The sequence below is a fragment of the Pipistrellus hanaki genome (assembly GCF_964339955.1).
Source record: "Pipistrellus hanaki genome assembly, chromosome: 12".
NCBI classification, from domain to species: Eukaryota; Metazoa; Chordata; class Mammalia; order Chiroptera; family Vespertilionidae; genus Pipistrellus; species Pipistrellus hanaki.
Window position 1 is genome coordinate 35,533,975 of NC_140514.1, and position 16,778 is coordinate 35,550,752.

Genomic DNA, 16,778 nt, shown 5'->3' on the forward strand with positions numbered 1-16,778 from the left:
GTGGAGGAAACAATGCTATTTTGAGGTGCACGTGACTAGTATCATAAAATGAAATTAATGAGTAGTTGATACTTTAAAAAATCAAACAAATAAAACCTCAGTGTGCTCAGTTCCAGCATACTAAATCAGTTAAGTATGTTTGTGATAGCAAATGGCACAGGGATGCATGCACAACCCATATACCTATCCATTCCTACGATTTTCTACACGCTCATGATGTGCCAAGTACTGTGCTAAGCTGTCCACACCTGCTAACTCACTTAATGCTCACAGAAGGCCTTGCTTCACAAGCACGAGTAGCTGGGTTATGAAATGAGGACATGAACCTCCATGTAGTTATGACTAGCCTTTGTGTGACAAGCAAAGCTGCAGAATGCCTGGCTTCTCTCAGGAGGATAAGCAGAGCTGCCGTGGCTCCTGGGGTGCTGGATGGCATCTGAATCCAATAATTAGGGCCAGTTTCATTTGGTAAAAGATCACAAGTTTCAGATCAATTTTTCAGGAGATTTCTTCAAAACATGTCTAGAGCCATCTTATCTTTACCCTCTTCAGAATATCAACAAAAAAGATAAAGTCTCCTTTCATGAGGAATTTTTCAAGTGGTCTCTCTGGTTCATCATTTGTAACCACAAAGAGCCCTATGGTTGGCGGCAAGGGGGGCAGTGTTCAGTGCCCTCCCCAAACCAACAGGAAATGTGGCTCCTATTGCTACCCTGTTTCCCCGAAAATAAGAGTGTCTCATATTAGTTTTTGCTCCCAAAGATGCACTAGGTCTTATTTTCAGGGGGTGTCTTATTTTTCCATGAAGAAGAATACGGTACACATTTATTGTTAAATGAAAATAAAGGAAATTTATTACCTGTATACAGTATGGTAGTACGGTAGTTGTCAACAAAAACCAGACAAACCGTGAATCCTACAGTATCAAGAATTTACTCATTTATTCAATAACAATCATGTCATCATCTTCTAGAACATCATCATAACAATCCAATTCCTGAATTTCCTGGTGAATTTCTTGTGACTCCATTTCTTTCAGAATCAGTGGACCAAATCTTTCATGTTTAGCCTAGGGGGGGCCTTATTTTCGGGGGATGCCTTATATTTCACTCAGAAGGAAACCTGTAAATAGGTCCTATTTTCGGAGGATGTCTTATTTTTGGGGAAACAGGCTATGTGACCTGGTTAGAAGGACACTCAATATACTCTCCCCCCCCTCCCCACAATAGAGATTAGGAAAGAGACTGTGGGACCAAAGAGTTGGGTGATAGGTACCCACTACCTTTTGCCTTTTGGACTCTAGCCTCTAAAGATAATCTTTCTTGTTTTCAACAAAACTAATTAAAAGCTAAATCCTGCCTCCTTGATGAGGCAGGGACCTTCCGTGTCTTTTCCCAAGACATCTGCCATCATCAGCTTCCCAAGACAGCGGGAGCCTTCCTGGCAAAGGCTCACAGTGTCTCCCAAGACTTGCCTGGATCCATCGTTTACTCTCTGGGTTCACTGATACAAGCTTCATGAGGGCAGGGACCTGGTCTGTCTTCATCACCACTGTATTACCACTCCCGCCAATGTGCTTTTTCAACATTATAGACACTCAGGAAATTATTGTTATAGAAGAAAGGAAAGGAGGAAGGGAGGGACGGAGAAAGAAGGGGTGCTATCCTAGATCCTGAGCAACATGGGGAAACCCCAGTCATGTAGTCCACTAGAACTGCTCTTGGTGTCAAAATTGAATAGTAAAATTAGAAGGAATGCTGAAACCGGTTTGGCTCAGAGGATAGAGTGTCGGCCTGCGGACTGAAGGGTCCCAGGTTCGATTCTGGTCAAGGGCATGTACCTTGGTTGGGGGCACAACCCCCGTGAGGGTGTGTGTGCAGGAGGCACCGATTGATGTTTCTCTCTCATCAATGTTTCTAACTCACTCTCCCTCTCCCCTCCTCTCTGTAAAAAATCAATAAAATATATTTTTTTTAAAAAATTAAAAGAAATCTCATAATATCACTGAGCTCAGCCCCTCATTGACTGAGGTTCAGAGGGTTAAGTGACTTAGCATGGTCACACTTAAGTGTGCAGCAGAGGTCTCCTCACCCTCGGGCCAGCAGCCTCTCCCTTACACAGTGCGGCCTCTCTGGTGAGTGCTTCTGGCCCTTGTGTCAACATTCTCTAAGTCTTTAAAAAGTAAAGTGTGTTTAACATAAAGCCATTAAGAAATAGTTGATGTACTTGTTTTTTTCATTTATTTAGTGTAATAGATTTACATAATCAGTTTTATTTTTAAAAGTGGAGCATCCTCTATCTCTGGTATGTGTACACATGGGTTTGTGTGTATGTATATGTGTTTTCTTTTGCAGTTTAAAGAACAGAGCAAGACACAATGTTTATAGAGGTTTCCTCATCAAAGGAGAATGATTTGAAAGGAACTGGAAGACTCAAGTTCTCAGCAGTGTCCTCTTAAGGGAAATACCTCAAAATTTGGAAATTGATGCAGCGGTGACATTTGGTAAAATGTTCTTGAGATTTCAAATCCTGAAATGTGCTGTGTGCACACTGACGATTGTGACTTGAAAGACATCATCTAATAATCCCCAAGTTCAATGCCATGCCTGTGAATTTGCAAGTTAAGCCAATCAGGGTTTCTCAGGAGACAGCAAATGGACAAACTGCCAACCTGGGAAAGGCGAGCTACTGAGGCCTGATGCCAAAAGCAAGAAGAAAGACTTCAACTATGCGGGGGGGCCCACCTTCAAACACGGAACCAAAGGGCCCACAGCCAGCCCTCCACAGCCTCACCTTGCCCCTGGGTCAGAGCTGAGAGCTGCTTCAGTTTCCAGAGTATCATATCAAGAGTTTCAAATTTAAAACGTTTTGTTACAATTACACAGTGCTTTAAACATCTATAAAGGATTGCCCTTCTCTATTGATTAGTGGAATGCCCTCCTTCCCAGACAAGGACTAGAATCCACTATTGTGTGTCTATTTTTTTACATAAGGAAGCCAAGAACTGAGAGGTTAGATGATCTCTGAGCCAAAAGCAGAAGTCTACTCCCTGGCCACCAGTTCCATGACCTTTATGTTTCACCTAATGACGACTTTTTCGGGGGAGATGCGGTGGGAGGGTGAGGGGACAGCACTTAAGCTAAAAATTCAAAGAAAGAAGCATAACATAATAGGAGAAATAGAAAACTGTATTCTGGTGACCTTCTCTTGTTTCCCTACCACTGTAAATATGGTGGACAGCAGAATAAAGAAAATGAATGTGTATAGGAGACCACTATGTTAGAAAGATGAGGCCACTCTCTCAGAACGCTATTTAAAAGTTATTAAAAGCTGCCCTAACTGGTTTGGCTCAATGGATTGAGCGTCAGCCTGCAGACTCAAGGGTCCCAGGTTCGATTCCAGTCAAGGGCGTGTACCTTGGTTGCGGGCACATCCCCAGTAGGGGGTGTGCAGGAAGCAGCTGGTCGATGTTTCTCTCTTATCTATGATTCTAGCTCTCTATCCCTCTCCTTTCCTTTCTGTAAAAAAATAAAAATAAAAAAAAATCAATAAAATATATTTTTAAAAAATAAATAAAAGTTATTTAAAGCTATTAAAGCTAACATGCTGTTAATTTTTAGTTGATTTGAGTTTGATGCCTTCTGTCTTCCTTAGCGATCCTTTGGATGGCCGTTTTCTAGGATATGGTAAAATGGACACAGATCAAAAAGGACTGTATAACGTACAGAGTTGAAATCATTGGCCCCCCGGTACTGGAGAGCTGATTGTCCTGTGATCTGGCAAACGGGTTCCTTCCACCGAGTAATAAACAACTTTCTGGAAACCATTTTTCCATCGCCTAGAAGAACATTTTTCAAAGTGTTCTGGCCGCTGGGATTCAATATGTCAAGAAATACCTTTAAGCCAACTAAACCTCTAGAGATTTTTCTGTTTTCGCTCAACTCTCGTTTCAGTTCCAATATTTCTAGGAACACTCTGATTGATTTACTGTGGTAAGTTACGAGATGTTTTTAACGTTGGATGCAATATATCTGACTTGCGATCTCCAGGCCTCCGATGTTTTATAGCAGAAGTTAAATATGTGCAGCACAGCCTGGCACAAGCAGGCTCACCTGTAAGCCCATAAAAGCCCCTACCTGATGTGTTACTTCTTTTCTCCCACCTTCTGACTCCACTCTCCCCTGATTTAGTTGTGATCCACATCAATATCTTAGTGATGCATGATTTCAGACGACTGATCTCAGACTAGTTGTGAAGCAATCTATGTGTCATGCTGAAACATACAGATGCCAGGGGCTTGATGGAGGCTGCTTCTACGCGATGGCAGGCATCATCACAGAAGCAGAAAGGTATGCTTGATGTGTCTGGAAAAAAAAGAAAAAAGGGTAAACTTCAAGGCTTAATAGCTGCCTCTTGGGTTGTCTTTTCTGACAAACGGTGAGATCTGTGAGATATGTGTCTGCCCCACTAACCATGAAACGTGCGCTCCACCCAGCTCTGTGCTCAGCACCTGGGAGGCACACAGCCTGTATCTGTGGAAGGGATGAATTAGAAAATGACGAAATGCATCGTGGAGGGGGGGAAGCACAAGCTTGATTGCAGTTATCGAAGTTGAAAGCTGTGTTTCTCAACTGCGTTCCTCTTTCCTTTGGAATATTGTTTGCAAATTTCTGTCAGACTATTGTCAGTTTTTAGACAGTCCGACACAATCACCAGTGGTTGCCAATGGACTCAGTTTCTAAAGACAATAGGGCTTGATTTTGACTAAGCTCCATGTGGCTCAGTTAGCGCCCTTCTGCTCTAAGGCCAGAGAACCAAATTATAACCGTGTTAACCCCCTTGCTGGCTGTTAATGGCTGTTAATTGTGGGTAGTGGCTCTGCACTAAATTCCTGTGGCTTAAAGAAAAAGAATTTACTAATCTGCAATCCTAATCCTCCCTGCCACAGTTTGAATCCCTGTTCTTCCTTGGATAACTGTTCACTCACTTTAATGTCCCTCTCTGGATCAGCTAGCTTTCGCTGTGTAACAAACCTCTATACTTAGCTCATAGTTCTGTGTCTGATCACTTGGGCTCAGCCAGGTAATTCTTCTGGGTTGATCTGAGTTTACCTGTAACTTGGCTCATGCACATATCTGAGGGGCTCCAATAGATAGCTGATACCTCACTCTGCAAGGTGTCTCAACTCCAGGAGACAAGCTGGTTGTGTTCCTCTGGTGGAAGAGGGTCACAGACTGTAAAGCCTCTGAATCTTACCTCAGAACAGGTTCTACTGGTCAAAGCTAGTCACTAGGCAAGCCCAGATTTATAGAGAAGGGAAACAGATTTCTCTTCCCATGAGAAAGGACACGGTGATTTGTGAAAATTTGACAACCAACCACATCCCCTTAGGTTCCCTTCGATTTTTTTTAGCCTCGTTCTTTCTTTACATTTTCCAAAATAACTTCCACTGCTATTTATCTTATAACCAACCTCCAGTCTCCATGTGTCTCTTATTCATTCATTCCAAAAAATAATTATTGAGCATATTTATAAATGTGCTGGGTTCAAAGTCCTGGTTGTTACCTTTAAGATGCTTAAGGCTAGTGCATAAGGCACATAATTAAGAGCTAGGTGGTTAAGACATAATTAAGTATCTGAGGAACCACGGGAGCTTCGCACAGGGCCATTAAACTTAATCCAAAATGGTGAGCCAGAAGATTCCTGGGAAAGGTGGTACTTGAGTGAGCAGAAGTCCTTTACGTCAGTGCTGCACAAAGTCTGTGGGCTAGTGACAGTCTTTTAATGTTCTGTTATTGGTCTGATATAAAATAAGAGTAGAGTTTGTAAATTTTTATAGCAATTTGGTATTGCTTCAAAATCCAAGCATGCAATTTTGAAAATGTTATCAGTCTGCAAGAAATTGAAATTTATTTTTCTTAAAGTTTGTTTCATCAGAGATAACTGACTGGGTTACAAATGGTGGAAGAGAGTCTTAAGTATGTGTGTGATAGATTAATAATGCACCCCCCCAAAAAAATATTATCCAGAACCTGTAAATATTACTCTACATGGAAAAATGGTTTTTTGTAGATGTGATTAAATTAAGAATATACTGGATTGCATGGGTGCTGCTAAAGACAATCACAAATGTCCTTGTGAAAGGCAGAGGGAGACTTGACAGAAGAAGAGAGAGCAATGTGACCGCAGAGATTAGAATTGTTGGGGCATGGATGGGATTCTCCCCTAGAGCGTCTGGAGGGAGAAGGAATCTGCTGACCCTAAATTTTGAACTTCTGACCTCCTAAACTCTGTGAGAATAAATTTCCATTTAAGCCACAGTTGTATGTTGTTTGTGTTTACAGTGTCCATAGAGAAATATTTCAATGTGTGAAGGCAAGCTGGCATAAAGCAACATGATACATTCAGGTATCCATAAGAAGCTAGAGAATGATTGAGTAAAATATATATCTAGGGAGGAGTAGTGGAGATCAGAAGAAAGAAGGAGGGAGGGACTGGGAAAACCAAGGATCCCAACTTCACCCCATACTGATGCTTGAATAACAAGACTTTGGAAACGATTCACTTCTTAATGGTGACATGACTAAATCATAGAGGAATACTGTCCTTTGAACTAAATTCCAGAAAAAAAGAGTCCACCTTGCATGAGTCTAAATTCAAAATAAGCGATGGTGGTTGAAGTGTACCCTAAGCACAGTTTTCTCAAGAGAAGAGGACTTTTTGTTGAGAAAATTGAGAAATTCAGATTATTTACCTGGTTCATATGAAGTAAACACTATAAGCAAGCTACTGAGCTAGTAAAAACAAACCCCCCAGCCTGAAATATGTCTGCATACACATGAACACACACACACACACACACACACACACACACACACACACACACACACACACACTGCAAACCCAGTCTACCACACTAACCCAAAGGAATGGGAAAACTGTTAAGGGAAGAGTAGTGAGAGACTGAAAACTGGCAATTGTTAGTGACATGTTTACTAAATATGCTTTAAAACATTAAACATAACATTGGAAAGCAGAGGAGCCAAGTGGTTGGAGAAGCCACGATTCAGGTTTGGTTTCTGATCTGTTTTTCTCGGCATTTGGCTTCACAACGGGAGCTCAGCCAAACGAATCTGCATCTCCAGATCTCTGGGCAACTCCCACTTTGGCGTTTCTGACTCAGAAGAGCCAGCCAGGAAACCCCTTTTTGGAGGGAACCATTGGCCAGACTCACTCTATCAACATCCAGACATTGTAGTTAATTACAAACACACAGGACCAACCTGACAGCCAGCTCCGCAAGTAGCAGACACCAGTCTTCCCCAGGGAACTGGCTCGGCTCCAGTAAGTAGTCCAAGTGACAAGAACCCTTTTAAGCAAGACACTCCAAGGGCTCACCAGATTGTGACAGGTTTTGTGTTGCAATGTGACAACATTCTCTCCTACCACCTCCACTTCCTCAGAAATACCAGCTTTCTAAGTCAGAGACAGTAAGTGGAAATCCCTGGCAGTAAGATTATCCCATATTAAAAAAAAAATACAAATGAGTTGCTAATCACATCCCTAGTTCCCACCCATCTGGCATTAAACTTCTTTTAGCTGGGAAACTAGAAAAAAATCTTGAAAAGGAAATTGGTAAAACTCTTGACCCATGACTCAGGTGTGTAGGAGGACATAGTTTGACTCAGAAGCCTCTGATGTCTCCCCTTTTTTGACATTTTCCAACGAGAACTTATTGGGAAGACTGGAAATTTGGCCACAAATGTGAAGATCTAGACAATGAATTAGTCGAATGCTTTTATGGAGAACCCATTTGTACTTGATATTAACCTGGATTGTCTGATGGAAAACCAGACTTCTTGAAAGAGTTGGGACCAGGAGAATGGAGTGCTATGCAACTGGACACTAGTTGACTAAAACAACTTGAGAAATGCACCCTGTTTTACCCCCATCAATCAGTTCGATCCTGGCACTTGTACATGTGACAGGAGTTGTTTTGACTAGAAAGTGGCAGAATTTATCACATTACTCCAAGAGCCCACCAGCAAGTGGCGATGCATCAAGAGCCACCACGTGGCCAAAGTCACTTGACTCAACTGAGCCAGAGCATTAAGCCAAAATTCTATGTGGAGATTTTATACCCCTAAGACAGTTCTACTATTGTTGAGCACAATGTGGAGCTTGGCTCTTATGAAGAGTTTACTGAAGCTGATGTTCCCCCTCATTGCCTGGGCACATTTGCTTTGCATCAATATTAGCTTTCCCTTCAACAACTTATTGTGCCATATTCAACTAGGTAAGAACTATATGCTTGCATCCAGGTTATATGGTGGGAAACTTTCCTCAATTATTCTTCCTCGGATGGAACCGTGTGTGGGCTTCTAACTTCCTTTCTCTGATGAGGAAATGTGCATTTCCGTGGAAGAGAAAGATGCTTCATCCAGAAACCACAACACCGTCCCATTCCAGTAATCCTGGGTGTCTCTTACTTTGAAAGATTTCTCAAGTAACACTTTCCCATTTGTATTCCACTGTCCTTTTACATGCTGCCCCTTTGAAGCTTAGATTCTTAAACTGGGTGCACATCTGTCACGCATAACCCTTCCCCTTAAGCATTCCAAAGGTGTGAGGCAGAATACCAAGTCCTCCTTCCCTAGTCCAGGAGGAAATCTGTGCCCAGAAAGAGAATAGCCCTAATAGAATGACCTTTACTGAGGCTTGACATCTGCTACCTTGTAAGCTCCTTACACACTCAGCCTAATCCACCTGGAGGCTTTTCTGCTTGATGGAAGGTGATAAAAAAGCTGTTAGGCTGTAAGCCTCGTCTTAGATTCAAAGCATGTAGGCTGCTTGAGATTCTGAGGCTTAGGGCAGATAGAGGGGGAAATATTTCTTAGTTCAGGTGCAATTCTCTAGATGCTTATTAGGATGAACTCCAGTCGAAGAACAACTTTATTGGTATGAAAGTCAAAGCAAGACTTCCTAATGGGAAGGACGCTCCCAGCTTCCCAACATTTCATAGGAGTAATGTAATGGGGATCATAAAACTTGCCTTGCTGGCAAGCACCAAGACGCCCAACTCTAGAAATTTACAATCCACAGAGGATCAACAGCTTGTATTCTGGATATCTTAAAGGTGAATGCTCTCAAACACTCAACCGTCCGTGGTGATGAAAACCTGAACCCCCATAGTTATAAATAATCCAGTCTGTTTCTTCCAGCAACTAAGGCTAAGGACTAAATTCCAAATTGAACTGGCTTCTTGATTTATACTCCTGGCCAAGAGAAGAGATCTCAGAGACCGAGCTTCTGAGAATAACAGGGGCACACCACCCAGGAGAGAGGGAGACTTTGTGATAAGTTATTGACGAGCTGCTCCCTCCAATAATAGGATAATTGCTTCTCAGAATCACAAGGTGACATGAAAATATGAACTCTGGTGGAAGAACTAAAAGGGATGAAAATTTGTATTATGGAAGAATTTTTCTCCCAAAATAAGAAGTGAGATTCCGGATGCTCAATAAACTCACTCTGAACAGAATTATTTATATATAGTATGCATGGAAAGAAAAGTTTGCTCTATTTTAATAAATGAAGTATTTGGTATATTAGAAAGATATCTGTTCTTTGATAAACTGGTTACATTTTCTCTCTCATGTAATCCCAATTAGATTATAAAAATATAGAACTATATATATATACACATACATATCTCACAATTGATTTTTTAGTAGGTATGAGATAAATAGGCGCCATGATTGCTGATACCAGCAATTCTGTGTCCTTCTGATATATAAACATTTGAATCTTAGAACACCTGAAAAAACCTGTCCTTCAGGGAAAGGAGTTGGTGTTATACATGACAACCTCAAAACAATAATAAAGCCTTTATCAATATTCACCACAGATAGGAGATTATTAGTAGTAGAATAAAATGTGAGAAGATGAAGTGACTTGCACAAGGCCACACAGCTACTAAGGACTGGAACTGGTATTCCAGCTTCCTAACCAGTGTTTTCTCTAGTATAACATGTTCCCTTTAGTCTGAACCGTACATGGACTACCTTTCAGGAAAGCTAACAGCCTCTGTAAATGCCATTATGGGAAGTGATGTATTTTACATAATCTTTATTCTTCCTAAAAGAGATGTCTGTATTTGCCAGGAGTTAAAACAGTGGTCGTTCTGCCCACCTAGCAGGAACATGGCTCCCCTGAGTTGCTAAGTTTAGGTATATCAAATAAAGTGGAAGGAGGTAAAGTCACACTGATTTTATATATCCCCATTGAGATAATGCTACTCAGAACCACTCAGTTTGAATAAATTGAACAAGTGCACTTTTGATTAATTTCAAAGGATAAAGAAGTATAATATATTTTTCCCCTGAATCAAAAGATAAAATGGATTGAAGCAAAATGAAAATTCTATTCTAAGAGGTACTCAGCTTTATATTTATCTGCAGAACTGCAATAATAAATATGAAGAATATTGTGAGAAATCTATGCAAGTGAATGTTCCTTGCACTGGAAAGATTCATAGGTAAAACTCATAAGCAAACAGAACTATTTAAAACATACATTCACATGAATGCAAATTAGTGTATCCTACTAGCTTTGGCCAACATTTTCCCAGCCTCACCATGTGTCAGGTCTTGTGCTCAACGGGCATTATTTCATTTAATTCTCACAACATCCCTCTCCAGAAAGAATTAGCGTCATCTCCATTAACAGACTGAATTTAGAAACTAAAGTTTCTGAAGAAGCTTAAGATGCCTGAGGTCAGAAGGGGCAGAGCCTACTTGCTCTTCACTTTTTGACAGATATATATAATACTCTATCCATATTTACTAACCTGATAGAAAATAAGTTTAGTTTCTACAAGTTTTTTTTTAAACAATTGGCTAACAATGATTTATGTAACTAATTTTGATTTTGATAACCACCAGTATGATCCTTACCCATGATCAGCAAGACCAGCCCCAATATAGGGGTACGTGACCTCACCTCTCTACCCTCCTCCTAGCCCTTGCCTCCTCTCAACTCTAACCCCACTTACCTTGACCCAGGCCCAGACAGAAGGAGGCCATGTGTGCAACCTGAGAAGTTAGAACATGAGGTAGAGTGAAGCCAGCCTGAAGAAATGATGTCACTGTGAGGTCACTGAAAAGACACCAAACATCTACATAATTATCCCACCACGAGCACAGCAGACAAATCTGACTTTCCTTCCCCAACAAGTTTTATCTTCTCATCTAACTCTAAGTCCCACCTAAATGATCTAAATGCAGATGATATTTACCTACATTCTCATTCATGCCTATATTTGGGTTTTAGGCGCCATGCGAGATGCTAAGGATACAGAAATGAATAAGATGCCATCCCTTGTTGTCAAAGCCTTCACAGCCCAGGGAGGGTGACGGGATCAGAAAGTGCAGTGTGGACAGGCAGTGAGGAAGGGGTTAGCAGAGAGAACTGTGAGAACACAGAAGACAGGGAGCAACCCAGCCTTGGTGGAGGGAGCTGGTCAGATTACACCTTCTGGGGCAAGCAACTCATGAGCTCATTTGTGTTCTAAAAAGTATTACATCACTGAAGGGAAGATGGTAAGTATGAGGATTGTTTTGTGTTTGGAGCAGAGTGGACCTCAAGATCCAGCAAAAGCCTGGTGTGTCTAGTGAGTCATCATCTGCAGTCAAAGGTCCAAAAGGGAAGCTATTTTAATTCCCAAGACCCCTGCAAAAATCAGTAGATTAGATCTTAAGGAGAAGAAACTTTATGCTAACTCCTCCCATTTCCATTCCTGGATTTCTCCAAGTCACTCCATCATTTTTATCCAATTCTCTACTGTGGTTATGGCCACTCTGCAGTGGGCAGTACCAAATAATAAAGCAGTGCTTGGGTCCAAGTTACAGACTTTAAAAATGAGCACAGGTGCCAGCTGAGTGGCACTGATATGCACATGCTGTGCCTCTGCTTCTTCCATTTGTTCTTGAAAGAGCAAAAAAGCCACAAAAATCCAAAAGAAGTTTGTGACTTCCAACTAACACAAGCCTGTCATCTACCTGATACAACAACAATAAAAATTCTAGCAACTATGATTTATTGAGGGCTTCCTATGGGTCCATAGCCATTCGCTCCCACCTGGACACTCATTGGCCTCCTAACAGATTATGTGTATTCTCACTCATCTCCCTCTTATGTTTTCTCCATACAACTGCCAGGGTGGGCCTTATGAAGGTCACTTACAAAATGAATTCTCTATCACTATGCCCGCTACCTTACACACGGAATCCCTCTTACACACTATACTCAATAGCTTCCCATTCTACTTAAGATGAAATAAAAAATCCTATCAAGCCCTTTGATGGCCTGTCTCCTCTCTTCCATCCTTTATTCACACCACATGCCCACACATGCTACTCAAAATCAGAAGACCGTCTTTCATTTTCTTGAGCCTGCATGCTTTTTCTTCTGCCTGAATCACAGTTCCCATTCCTCTTTACCTAGTTAACTTCTAAACATCCCGCAAATGGCTCAATTACCACCTCCTTAGGAAAGCCTTCCTGATCACCCTAACAATGTCAGAAGTCTCACAACCTCTCAAAGCAGCACACATTTTCATTCACTAACCAAAATAATGATTTTGCATTATTGGGTGAATAGTTGGTCAATATTTGACATTATTCAGTAAAGGAGAAGCAACAATGAACATATGAGCATGGGATCCTGGGGTCCACTGAAGTGCCATGTATGGCACCAGCGAAAGCAGCTAACCTGATTGAACATTGAAATGGCCTATTAAATTTCCACTAAGGTGCCATCTCAGCTTTCACTATCTGTAGGGTCAGCATGCTACACTCCAGGATATAGTATAAAAAAACCAAAAACAAACAAACAAAACAACACACCTATACCTGATGTATGGCACTATGTCTTCAACAGCTAGAATACCCAGGCCCATAATCCCCCAGTGACCCACCTATTGATTTTATGTGTCTCTCCTCCCCGGCCCACCACGACCATTTGTGATTGTTGAATTGGAAGTTCTGTGTCCCAGAAGGGGCTGAGGTTGGATGAGAAATGTTTTCATGGGAGTGGAGGGGGTGGGTAAGAAGTTCTTTAAACCTAAAGCTATGATTACTGCCTGTTCATACAGTAACAAAATGGTTACCATAATGGCAGGAGTAACTCATAGTCGTGTACTGCCATGACTAGAAGAACCATAACCTGACAAAGATAAGGCAACCAAAGGCTAGACCCTTCAGAGAGGAAGATATGGTGCCAACTGACCACTTGGCTGAGGGTAAGGAAAACCTAGAATGAGCAGAAGAGGAGGGATATAATGGATATCATTCATGAGCCTGGGACTAGCTACAGCAGAGGGGACTATAGATATCTGTTAAGTTTTTTTGAAGAGTCAGGACAGAGTGGACTTCATGTGAGGTCTAACTGTCCCTGAGTGGGGCAGACTCAAATCTTCAAATCTCAGCTGCAGTTCTGATGAGCACTTATTTCCACACACCTCAAGTCTCCCCCTAACCCCCTGCATCCCCCAGCATCTCTTTATTTCCCTGCCTCTAGAATTTTTCCTAAGCCATGGGTTAAACTTTTATATGGAATTTACTTATCATTTGATAAGTACAATTTGTTTAGTTTTTTAAAATATGATTTGACTGAACTAATGAAAAGTATATTTTGCAGTTGTAATTTTTTCCTTTGGTGCACATTTCTGTCGTGTAGATAAAAGAAGGAATAGTGTTCTAATACCGTATTTTCCGGTGTATAAGATGACCCCCCCTAATTTTACAGTTAAAACATAGGTTTAGGCCTATATTCGCTGTATAAGACTACCCCCCACTTCCGAGGCAACACCAGTTCTTTTTTTAATAGACCGCCTCTCTGACTCTGGCCAATCTGAGTAGGCTTTTTTTTCCGTTTCAAAAGTCGTCTTATACGCCGGAAAATATGGTACTTATGGTTTCACCATGGATTACTTGCATTCTTGTCATTTAAAAAAGGTGACTACGGAGAAATCCTGCTTAGTACACACTTATTTTGTGCTTTGACAAACAAAAAGTATTCAAATAAAATATAAAGCACCTATAGGCTAGATTGTTTCTGAATACTTAAAAATCTTAGGTACTTTGAAACCAGTTGAGAGAATAATGTTTGGTCCTATGTCTGGGCTATCTAATATGGTAGCCACTAGCCATATGGGGCTATTGAGCACTTGAAATGTGACTAATCCAAATTGAGATGTATTTTACACATTAGAGTTCTAAGATATAGTAGGGGGGAAAAAGGAAGTAAAATATCCCATTAGTAACCTGGCTGGTGTGACTCAGTGGTTGAATATTTGATTCACGGTCAGGCACATGCTCTGTTACCCCATTAGTAGTCTTTTGTATGGTTACATGTTGAAATAATATTTTGGACATATTGGATTAAAGAAAATATCTCTTAAAATTATTTTTACTGTCTTCTTACTTGTTTTTTAAGTGACTACTAGAAAATTTAAAATTATCTATATGACTTATGTTATCTCTTGGACAGTGCTGGCCTGGAGCATTTATAAGACAACTTCCTTCTAATGGAGGAAGATATTTTCATAAAAATTCCTTATGAAGGCAAACTCTATCCAATGGGAAAATTAATTTACACTTATAGAAAAGGGAATATTATCATATACTCCTTCTGATGATATTCCACTGACTTCATATCCTAAATAAAATGAATAGCCCAAAAGTCAACAATTGAATATCAGAAAACTGAGTCATGTTTCATGATTAAAGGCCTAATCATTCACTCTTTTTCCTTTTAAACATATTAATGTCCAACAAAGTTAGCAAAATAGTCGCTCTCTGACCCTATATAATCACACATCCAAAAAGCAATGTGGCTTGAAAAATACCTGTTGAACTACCAAAAATAATGAGAAGCTGTAAACCAGAAAATACCATGCAAATAGTTGAGACTATCAAGAATCTACTCCATGTATCACAACATGACATAGTTTGATATCTTATCTAAGAAAGGATGACATGGCCAGCCACAAAGAGACAGAACAAAACCCACGGAGCACTGTGGAGGAACGCAGCAGCTGGGAAGGGCTTCTTCTTGACATTAGCAAACCAAGCCAGGAAGAAAGGAGTGAGACTTCGGTCCCTAAGGTGTTAAGTCCTCACGCTGGTGCCCAACTCCAGTTCTAAAGCGCCCACTTCTATTCAGAGATGGTCCTGAGCATAACAACTTTGGAGATTAGTTGTCTTTTCTATGAAATTGTCTTTAACCATGAGTTAATTTGGCACTATTTTTCTGCATAAGTTGTCCTCTCAGAAAATGAGCAGACTCATACTTGTAAAAAATAGAAATTGGTTTACCTTCTATTCTTCTTGAGCTCATCTATTTCAGGTCTGCTTCTTTTGGGATGTGCTAGGAGATCTCACTGCTTTCAAGTTGTGGAAATTTCTTAAGGAAAAAACACAAAACTGAAGGAGATTGGAATGAGAATGCACCTGGCTAACTATACATCTCTTACTAAGAGGGAAGAATCAAGCCACTGTCTCCTTGGCCAGGCATTGGTGGCCTTATGAGTGACATAGGTATCTTCTCCCTTTCTCAGATGGATCTGCTTCATTCTACATATCTTGTTTAAGATAGGGTATATATATATATTTTTTAATATTTCTATAAACAGTATCAAGCAGAAATGATACAATTAGATGCTAAATTATAGTGATGCTTGTTCAAAGGTGAATTACAGAGCTTTGGCCCACTTTGAGGAAAATGTAATTAATGTTGCTGCCAATGTCTACTGGCAAGCCATCACCACAAACTAACCATTTGATTTCACAATAAAGCGCCATTGTGATCCACAAAAGCAACACTATCCCTTTAGGTGCTGGATTAGAATCCAGGCGAGTCCACAATACAGTCTTTACACATCATCAGCTTCCACACAGGACATAAATTGCACTAATATAGTAATATACTGAAATCTCAGACCAACTGTTTGTCATCGGATTAGAATGTGATGACACAAAATAAGGCTTTGAGACGGAATCTGTGCTGAGGTCTAAATTCATATTGGAAGTCTGGAAAGAAAAGACTGTTTATAAAATTATAGCCCAGGAATTGCTGCCAAAGTCAGCCTTTAGTGCAGCTGTAAGTCGGATGGAATCCACTTCCCTGACATCAGACCCACCCACTGGAATGCTCCTATGACTGGAGCTTCCCGGACTGGAAACTGCATGTCATGCTACACAGTCGGGGCTGTCAGGCCAATGCTGTTGGCCAGATTGATCCTTATGGTTGGCAGTAATTTACCCTCTCCCACCCACCCCAAGTGAGGCTCTCAGAGCAGTTGGGGTTTCAGCATTCTCATGTGTCACCCCCAGGTTTTGAGTTTTGTTCAAAAATTGCCAGATTTCATGCAATCTTCACCTTGGATGATGAGGTGCCTGCTCTCATTCCTGTCCTTTTTTTCATTCTTCAATTCCTGTCTTGTTCTTCATCTTCTGAGGGTGGGGCAGGAACTGGGTGGAAGGGAGATATGGGGGGTAAAAGGAGAAACAATTGTAATAATCTGAGCAATAAAGATTTATTAAAAAAATAAATAAAATGACTTCCTTGGTGCAGGCCTGCTTCCATAGGTGTTGTGCTACCTCATTTACAAACTGGAAGGGTACATTTTTGTTTTCTTTTGTTGAGAAACATTTGGGTCAGGTGTAAATGTGCTATGAAATAGGTGTTTATGCAGAAAGTTTGTCTACATCAGAGAA

General features: G+C 40.8%; 1 long non-coding RNA gene across 1 annotated transcript; it reads right to left on the bottom strand.

Annotated features, from left to right (window-relative positions):
* Positions 1-1,078: 1,078 nt before the first annotated feature.
* LOC311630698 lies at positions 1,079-16,539 on the bottom strand. Its single transcript, XR_014796439.1, has 3 exons — positions 16,441-16,539; positions 15,378-15,465; positions 1,079-4,364 (listed from the first exon to the last, which is right to left on the bottom strand). It is a non-coding gene; the product is annotated as an uncharacterized lncRNA (long non-coding RNA).
* Between the last annotated feature and the right edge of the window lie 239 nt (positions 16,540-16,778).